The sequence below is a fragment of the Convolutriloba macropyga genome, chromosome 8, assembly GCF_964194025.1.
Source record: "Convolutriloba macropyga chromosome 8, txConMacr16.3, whole genome shotgun sequence".
Lineage (NCBI taxonomy): Eukaryota > Metazoa > Xenacoelomorpha > Acoela > Convolutidae > Convolutriloba > Convolutriloba macropyga.
In genome coordinates this window covers 24,746,845-24,757,534 of record NC_134475.1, presented here as the reverse complement: position 1 = coordinate 24,757,534, position 10,690 = coordinate 24,746,845, and positions in this window count along the sequence as shown.

The following is a 10,690-nucleotide window of genomic DNA, read 5'->3' as shown; positions in this document are numbered from 1 at the left end:
TCAGCTTTAACTCCGGCTAAACTCCAAAAGATAAACGTGATATTTCGAATAATCCCACTTTTCCCGTTGGGTTTGGCGACCTCCGACCGGAAACCCTGAAATACTGAACTTCCATGCAAAAAGTCTATGGATTTTATCTAGAAAAAATGAGAAGATTGAAATATTTTGTGTACGGGGAAATGAAGGTCTGGAATAATGAGGATATATTTATGTTTCTAAAATGTCTCGTAACTTTTCAAATTCAAACACTACGCCATACTAGAATCAGAGTGTATTTTTGAGCAATCTTCTCTTCAGCAGTTTTGAACATCTGGCAATTGGTCGGAATTTCTTTGTGCTCGAGGTCTTGATAATCAGAAAATATTACGTAGCTGCTAGCTCTGCAGTCGACTTTTCTGTTCGGTTATTGGGAGGAAGGCGGATTCGTTTAAAATCTTTTCAGTGAAATGAATAATGATAGAGTGAAAGAAAGAATGAATTTGAGTTGATTGATGAAAGCGGCATTATTAATTGCTCTCGAAAGAACTTTGAAGCATTTATCGAATCGTGTTTTTTAATGCAAAATCGATGCTTGACTGTTATTCTTGAACATTCTTTCGCTCGTGACTGTTTACGCCAAAATTGATATTCCTCACTAAATCTTTGCAGTAGTTTAAAAGAAGCCCTGATCACCCCAGAGTGGGCAAACTGGTAGAGGTAGTTTTTCCTATTTTGGAGACTGAAAAACTAAATATCGTTATTAATTGCTCTTGAACGAAGTTCCTAGCAATTATTGTAAACGTATGTCTTTTTATTTTTATGCAAATTTTTCGCTTGACAATTTTGCGCTTTTCGTCTAGAATATTCTTTGACTTCTCAAGTGACTTTTTCATGCTTTCACTCTTCATTTTTGAGTGATGTCTAGTGCTCTCACTCCGAAGTAAAGCCTGTTGCTAATATAAAATCGGTTGCAGCAGCGTTGAATGAAGTGATTCATAGCGCAGTGGATAGTGCGGGTGGTTGTGGATCAGGAGGTCAGTTGTTTGAATCCCGGCGGGGAAAGGTTTTTTCCACCCGTAAAGAAAAATTAATCTATGCTACAGCCCCTGAATTAAATTGCCTCGCCTGTCGTTCAAGAGCAATTCTTCCGACATTTTGTCGGTTTATGATTGACGACGAAACTTTCACTGGACCTTATTTCTCACTTTACTGCGCTTTTTTACGACCATATGACGCCACAACCACTTCATATCTGCTTTTTGATCATTCGTTCATGTAATTTCAACTGAATTGCGTGCGTGTAGTCATTTCTCACGTGACTTACCTCACTCTCACACATGACTTACCTCACTCTCAAAAATGACGTCTTCACTTTGAAGTTGACTTTTATTTACTTCAATTCAAAGAGATAAGGTCAAATGGGTTTGAGTCACTCTAAATGGAGGTTATTTGAAAGCAGCTAATAGAGGCAGCAGAAACTTATACAGATTTTTAATCAAAATATAACATATCAGCCTTCAATGAAAAAACGATTTATTTTGGTCTTTCCTATTGTGTTTTTGAGACTGCAGATCTACAAAGCTATTGCGGCAATTTTCTGGCAATCTGGCAGCTGTGTTTTTATATTCGCTTTACCTTTTGATTACGTTTTACATAAGTCAGAATTTTAACGCTTGACTTACCCCACTCACTGTTTCAACTGAATAGATTTTAAATTCTTTCACGCATTGAATTGCGCATTGTAGTGAATTCATTCAAAGTCAAAAGAGTAAAATCAAATAAAACGTGATAAAACGATAAAACCCGGTCATTAGGCCATAGTGCATTGGGTTATCAAAGTTCATTAGAGTGATTGCTAGCTGACATTAGTATTAAGCTTAGTAGCCTTCAGTATATTTTCAGATTCTAACTTAAACTGCATTAGAATACTTTTTGATACTAAAAACAAAAAATCGGTCAATTTCTATCTCTTCATGCACATTTCAATCTCAATGTGCATCAAGAGGGTCAACGGCGGCTATTTGCCGGCTATGTTTTGTTATGGAAGAAAATAAGAAAATTTTGTGTCCAATCTTTATATCCATTCCTTTTAATGGCTACCTTGTAACTGCAAGTTTACCGGGCGAAGTTAAGTGGTTTTTTAAAATTTTTGGGCGTAGAACAATCAGGGATCAAATTTTTGAAGCAATTTTGCGTTTTTGATGTCTTGTGACGTAGAACGCTGAACGTAAGTGGATTGATTTTAGCAAACAAATGTAATGTTGAGGTTCTAGGTTTTTGGGTCACGACTTTTGATGAAACACAAAAAGAGTTGTTGTCATGATTCCCTTGAAACTTGCAAGTATTCAGCGTTGACTTTTATTTGGTCTTGTTGTTGTTGGCCATGAGAGTTTTAGGCCAAGACTGGTGCTTCTCTTTTAACGGGTGGTCCAAATGTTAAACGAGCTTTGAATTATCATTAAATTTTGTTTCGAAATTTGTTCCGTTCAAACAAAGCAATTTAAATGCTCGCAGAATTTTGCGGCATGCCATGAAAATTTTTTATTCATAAGTTATATAGGAAAATTTTAATCTCATGGTAAATTTGAGTTTATGGTGGTTGCATAAAGTGCTGTTCTATGGCATTTCTGTTTGTTTAATGAACTGCTAGCTGAATACGTCAGTATTTCAAATATATAATAGTTGGGGAAAATACTAAAACTACTTGTGACAATAAGAATTGCGAAAGGAGGGAACTCAGGTTTAGGTAATTTTTCGAATAATTGATTTCTTGCATTTGATGTGTTTCATTAGTTATATTCAAACGTCAGCAGAACGTTAAATCACCTCTTTCTGAAAAAATTAACAATTTTTTTAATTCTCATCTGTAGTTTTTCATTTTTTCGATGACAATTAGTGTAGCTCTGTCAATTTTCCTCCCTAAATTGTTTTGGTATGATTTTTGTTTTTTGATTTATCTAGGACTTTTTGAAAGCGCAACCAATAAGTCTACGATTTCTGGATAATGGCGAAAAGTTTGCTTTTCTGTCTTTCCTAAAAAATCCCTAAAGGCAGATTCCTGAGAAAAATTATAATCTGGATTAAACAACATGGTTAATTAGAGTGGTTTTCTTCTATGAGACATTTAGCTGCACGTGAGTGCGAATCCATGATAGACACAATTTTGTTTCTACACAAACAATCCGTTAGAAAGCTTCATGGTCTTTTAAACAACTTTGTTTTTCGATTCTCTCATTTGGAAGAATATAAATTGATGCAAAGCGCGTAAAAATACTGTTTAAAAGCTGATACAAATACAACCACTCGCAAAATTCTGAAACTATTGATTGCGCATGAGTACATTTATATTTTGAAAAGGGTACCCAAGCGTTCCATTTTTGTTCCGACCCCACTTGTGGGGGGGGGGGGGGAACTATATACTCAAATGGGCTTTCTTTTTTTTGTTAAGTCAATTTTGGCCGATCGATATATTCATCGCAGAGAAATGTGAGTGGTATCATTAAAAAGCTGGTCCAGCGTAGAATTCAAAATAAAAAAAGATTTTTTTTCATTTTCGTTTTTTTCGAGGAGTTATCGAGGATTGAAGTTTTGTGTGAACACGTGATATTTGTTCACTTTTAGTGTGATTTTTCCTCAAATTAAGATATTTTCTATAAAAATGGTATTTCAAACTTAAATTTCTTGCCAAAAAATGAACCAATTTTGTGTTCCTGATACACTAAAGGCGATAAAAAGACAGTTCTGGTCGCATAGGGAGCTTCAAAATCAGAAAAAAAATCGAAATCTATTTGAGAGCTCTTTTTTTATAAAAATTTTCTGTTTTTTTTTGCTTTTTTAGGTCACCTAGAGACAATTCATTTTTTATATCAAGATTCTGTTAATGACAAACCTACTTTACAGTGAAATAAAGCCCATTGAGCAAAAAAAATCGTTTTCAAGGAATTGCTCATGTTTTTTTTTGCTTCGACTCTGAGTTTTCGTGATTTTAAATGAAATTTTGAATTTCTTTTTGGGGTTTTACTTGGTGTCGTATGGCATGGATTCATTGACTAACTGTGCAATATGTTCCGTAATATGATTTAAGTGAGAATATCTAGTGCTTTGCGTGGACAGCTAATGGCTGTTAGGACTTGAAAGATAATTTTTCGATTTTTTTTTTGAACATTAACCAATATTAAACTTATTATCGTGAACTGTAAGTCAGTCTCTGCGTAGACAGCAACCTATTCAGTCCTACTGTAACCAAAATTGATCTAGCTGGGGTTTTTATCTTCTGGCTTTTAGTAATATGACTTCAATGACACAAGACTTCAAAAAGTTTTAAAAAATTCTTTGGATATTTCCGTATTGATGGTTACTTTTGAAATCTTCTTACATTATCCTTAAATATACAGCTCCTATTGGCTAAATAAAGACGTTCATTGGATCACAGATAAAAATTTTAGAGAAAAGTTTAGGGTTTCAAATGGCTTCGACCTTTTCTTCTCGCACTTTTCTACTGACTTTCTGGTTTTTGCCTGATTTTGTTGTTGTTTTCATAGTCATAAGACTTGTTGTGATGTCTTATCGATCACCTATTGATGACAAACATCTCCATTTTCCTTTTGAAGCATATAGCGTATTTATTGACTCCCGTTGAATTCTTTTGAATTTAATGGCTGTTAAGATTTTAAAAATAATTTTTCGAAAATTTTGTTGAACATTAACAAATATTAAAACTTTCGTGAACTTTTAGTCAGTCTTAGTATTGACAGAACCCACTTGCTTTCTACTGCAACTAAAATAAATCTCGTTAGCGGTTTTATCTTCTAACTATTGATTAATTGATTCAAAAAACAAAAAATTCAACTTTTTTAAAAAGTTTTGGATAACTTCGTATAATACACATTAGATATTATTCTAATCCCATTGGCTTAAATAAGAAATTCAGTGGATGACAGATAAAGTTTTCAGAGAAAAGCTAATGGTTTAAATGGCTTCAAAATTTTCTCTTTTTTCTACTTAATTTTGGTTTTCGCCTGTTTTTGTTGTTGTTTTCATAGTCTTAAGACTTATTGTCATGTCTTATTGGATTTCTATGCATTAGAAAAAAATTCTTGCCACGGTGTTACTTTTGAGCGTAGTTTTTGATCTCCGTTGAAAGCTTTTGAATTTAATGGCTGTTAAGACTTCAAAAATAATTTTTTGAAATTGCTTTGTACAATAACCAATCGCAATCTTTCTTTGTGAACTGTCAGTCAATCCTAGTACTTTCAGGATCCTTTTTTCTTTCTAGTGCAGCCAAAAATAATCTGGTTAGCGATTTTTTTTCTATCTATTAGTTTTAAAACTTCAATGCCACTAGTTTTCATAGATTTTTTTAAATTTCGGGTACTTCTTATTTTCGGATCCTTTTGACATCTTATCACATTATCCTTTAACTGATAGTTTTCATTGGTTTATGGAAGACTTTAAACGAATCCTAGATAAAGTTTTCAGAGAAGAAGTTATGATTTAAATTGCTTCGACACTTTCTTCTGGCACTTTTCTTTTGAATTTTTGGTTGTTGCCTGTCTTTGTTGTTGTTTTCATCGTCAAAAACTTGTTGTAAGAGCTTTTTGACGAAATATTTACAGCAGACAAACTTTTTGTCCCATGGAGGCATACTTTAGCGTATTTAGTGGATTCCGTTGAAAGCTAATGAAATTAATGGCGTTGATACTACGAGTTTTCTCAACATTTTCGTGGTTCTAAAGTATTTTTTCATATTTTGTTTTTTAAAATTGTTTTGATAAAAAAGAATCTAATTGATGTTAAAAAATTAATTGAACATAAAAAAGTTTTTAGTGAAAGCTTTATTTTTTAATGCCTTCAACACTTTTCTCGCTCAATTTTTTCTTGAAATTGTTATTTTTGTTCTTTAGGTAGCCGTAAATTGCTGCCAAATCTCTTAATCTTGTAACTGAGGACAGAGTTAACGATGCTACCCGAATCAGTTAGTCAGTTTATAGCCTTTAGTCTTAAAGTTTTTGCTATACTTTTTCAAATGTTTTTCAAATTTTTCAGTTTTTGCTGTTCTTTTCGTCAAATTGTAACTTATTTTCATCAACTAGAGGTCACATCCAATTTCTTATAATTCAAAAAAATAACATATCTACTGATATTATTTGTCACCGATGCTTTGTTTGTTGGACGATATGCGTTTCTATAAACGTTTTTTGAGTTGTCATTTTTTGCGTTTCTTCTCTTCGAAACAATCGCGTAGTAACAGATCCCAATGGTTTACAAATGTGGTCCAAACAAACAGTATGTTTCCTGTAGCTAAATTAGTACAAAATAGGAATTGAATTAAAAATGCATAATATTCAGATAATAGCTAATGATTTTAATGGTAGCAATAGTTTGTGTTTTCGCAAACTGTTTGTATTTGTAATTTTTAAAGTTTTTCTTTAGTTCGTTTCTAAGGCTTAGTCTACCCAAAGACAAAGCCTTTTGTTTCGTGAGAACGTTTTTGTAATTTTTTAAGGATGATTTAGTTAAAAGCCAATGTTTTTTAGGACTTTTAAAATTTGTTGGTTTAAAAAATGTTGATTAGTTTTTTAATTTCGCCTTATTGATCATTTTTATTGACTTTTAACATAGTCTCATTAAGAAAACTTTCCATCCGCTGTATAGTTAGAAGACAAATTTGGGTAGTTAAGGTTTTATCTGACTGTATTTTGACGTTCATACGATGCTGATATATGCTTTTAAATTTAGATATTCAGTTTTTGCTGTGAAATTTTTGTTTTTGCTAATTTTTTGGTTGTTTTTTTTTGTCTCGTAGTCTCTTTAATGTCAGATCTAATTGGCGCTGTAATAAGGCATGGCATTATGTAATTTAGTTAGTAGATAGGTTGTGTAGCGATTGTTTTAAACTCAAACTTCTATTTTTGTTATTTCTTCATTTGCTTGACAATTAAGTCGAAAATGTAGATGAGCTCGGGTCGGAACATCATGTGCGAACGCACATTAACGACCCGCCTTGTTTTCTTTATCATAAAACCAAAAACTGATTTTTAGATGTCAAGTTAGGCCTGTTATTCCTACATATAAGGATGTGTGGGGGCAGACGAAAAATGAAATAAATAACTACGCATAATTTGTGATTTCGTAGTAAATGACCAAAAAATGGTTCTCCTAAAATTCTCAGGCTCTTTTGGGCATCAATCGAACATTTTTTCTAACCAAATTTGAAATTTTTGGCTGTTTTGTATAAAGATGTTGCGTCCTAGACAATTTCGTGTACTTTCACATTTTCCACATTGCAAAATTTTGGAATTTTACTTTTTTGGAAAAAAATCATCGCTTTCTACCCACAATTTCAGGCTTTTTGGCCTAAATTTTGATCAAATTTAACTAACGTTTTGGTCAAAACTCAATTTTACGACAACTAGGGGTTTTTTCGAGAGTATATTTGAAAAACAAGGTTTTTTAACCCTTTTGAAAATGTCTCCAAATGGTACAGAAAAACGAAAAAAAAAATTTGCGAAAAAAATGTTGCGACAAATTTGTAGCCATCTTTTAGATATTTTTTCGTGATTTTTTAACCCGTCCCTCACCCATATTAACCTAACCTTCCATCCAACTTTCAGTTTGTTCTGAGTTTTTGTTTACGTCCGGGCAAACGGAGAAAATCATTTAAGATCTGTCTATTAATGGTTAATTATTAAAAAAAAGATTGAAAAGTTGAAAAATACATAGAAGTACAATTCATATCGAACCCAAAACTATGAGAAATTTCAAGTTTGATTGCGCAAATTTTGTGCGCATGCATGATTGACTGAAAACCAATTAACAAGGACTCATACTGCATTTTCTAATTTTTTGGACTACACCGAGATATGAAAAAGAAATCAGCTACTTTTTTTGTCATTTTTTAAACTGTGATCTCCTTTTATGCTACTAATAACATTTTTTTCATATTTTTGCATTTCTTTAGAACAGCAATGAATATGAGTTGTTGGAGGCAGCTCTAATTAATCAGTCAGCTGTTTTTGAGTTCTAGTTTCATATAAGTTAGATTGTTTTCGGGTAGAGTCCTTTGATAATTTTGAAGAACTCTTCATAACTTTTGATGATTTTAGGGTCAAATGGAGCTCAAAGTTGAGGGGGAACATCAATTAGCAGAATGAGTAATCACACTGAGGCAGAACAGGATACAAAAGGCATTAACCTTCAGGGTATATCTGAGATAATAAAATTTAGATTTTCGCGAGTTTTTGCTGACTTGCCATGCTTTGACTGCTGCTTTGTGTTATCCCTTTTTCAATATTAGACTTCTTGACAATTGTTATTAAAAAGCATAAATTTAGTTCCATTAGCGTTTAGCTTCAACTGCGAATCTTTTTTGATGATTCTGATAAATAAAATATGTTGAAAAAAGTTTCGTCGTTTTTAATACTACTTCTATAAATAGTCCTTTTTGTTGGCTTGACTAATTATCATTAATATGACAATTTGTACGAAAAAGACGGTTTTTAATGCATTTAGTTTTATTTATGCTCATGGAGATTAGCTGCTTAGAAACGGCACATTTTTCAAAACAGAACACTTTTTAATTTTCGTTCTGACAAGTTTCCTTCCTTTTTCGTTCTGTTTTCTTTCCTTTTGTTAACAGCTTTGTTGAGATTTTGATCAAAGCAATTAAAATCAATTAGGACTTCAACTGATCCGTCTGTTTATGTTTTTTGATCATTTTAACGTCGTTTATTCAGTAAACGAATTTTACCTAATGTCAAAACTTTTTAATTCACTATTGATGAACGTTTCGTCTTTCTGTCCAAGACATAATTCGGAAGACTCAAATGCTCTCTAACGAACTATGTTGTCTTCTTGTTCGTAGCTTTGGTTCTATCCTACTTAATCTTTTTTGTTTTTTGGCAAGTTTAGATTGGTGCTCATATAGTTATGATATATTCTTTCTCGGAGTGTTAAAATCAAAAACTAACGCGAAAAACCATTAGTACTTCTTAAGGTGCCTCAGGGAGCTTTTTATTTAATTTAACAGGTATGTAAGCTAATAAAAACTTTCTTCTAATGCAGTATTGTTACATAGAAAAACATCTCTCAAGATGTGAAGAACAACGCTCAGTATTTTTTTTAAGTCGCATTTTTGTACTACTACTCTGTCCTAAATTAGTCTTGAAAACATTTTTTAGTCTTTATGGTATCTTATTTTCCGAAGGTTTTTCCAAAGCAATAATGGTTTTCTAAAGCAATAAAGGTTTTCTACCTATTTTGGGAAACCAAATCACGTTTGCTAATTTTTGCCCGCTCTTCAGCCCTGTAAAGTATTTTTTTGTTATAAATAGTTTATCATGTGGTGTTGTTGCGTCATTACATTGATCTATATTACATTGATTTTTATTACCTTAACACCACAGGCTTCAAATAGAAAATTTAACATTTCTTTATCAGTTGGAATTGTGTAACCCCTTTTGCTTTATCGTTAACAGGACACTTCAGTAGTCATGAAATCTGTTAGATAGTCAAAATTGCTCTTTTTTGTTATTTTTTCGCTTGAGTTTTGTTTTAAGACTTGTCCTGCTATTTTTACGAATTTTTATTCTTTCTGAGTTCTACGTACTGTTGAGTTCTTTCGTTTTACCAAAAAAAACGTTTAGGAATGCTGGAAGACTTAACTTGAGAAAAAATAAGACAACTTGGTCTCGTTGGTTATGTAAGCCAAAAAATCGAAATCAGACAACTATTAAAATTGTTTCAGGTTCCAGTCTTTTGCATATCTGAAACAATGTGATACGGCACGGCATGGAATAGCTTAAAATTGGACGGGTTTCGCTGAATGCATGTGACATGGAGCTACTGTTTCCTCAATGATTTTTTTTACTTCGACAACTACATTTATCTATTTTTGTTGAACAAAACGTTCTTGTTGAGAAAATAGAAGGTGCCAAAAAACATTTAACTTTGAATCAGAATTCATCGAAAAGTTTCAAAGAGTTATAGATGAAATCTGATGAAGCTCAATCAAAATCGTGTATAATGCAAAGGAGTTAAAATTTAAAGGTTTCTTTTTTAGTTACAACACAATTTAGGAAAACTCTTTTGATAGTATTTATCTTAATTTAAGTGTAACAAAATATTTCTTGATGGAAGTTTTCTCACTCCAATTTTTTTGTTCCTCTGAAAATTTTAATATTTTTCCCTGTTCTTTCTGTTTCAAAGTTCAGCTAATTAACTTTAACTTTTAACAAACGTTTCCGAAATATCTTTTTCGATATATTGATTTAATATATATGATTTAAAATGTGAATTTGGGAAGATTTTGTGCCACGCACAGAACAAACGAGCCTTCTTGTTTCGTATACTGTTACACGGGACCAGCATTTGGGTGTGGTAAATTTTTAAATTGGTACCAACAGTTGTCATCAACTCCAATTCTTCAAAGTTCCTGTGGCCCCTCAAACAACTCAAACACAATTTAAAGCTATATTCAGACCTCCAATCGTTGTCGAGTGTTGTTAGTAGTTTTCAAGTTGCCAAAGGTCCAAGCACCACTACTATTTTTCGTAATTTGAGTTAGTTAACTCTCTTTTTCCACCAAACTGAATCATTTCGTGAAAACGGCGTGCTTCCTTATTTCTACGCTAATTTTAATATACGCTATCACGTACTGTATTAAACAGGTGATGCATTGAAACAATAATGCATATTTTTAATGCTTATTTTA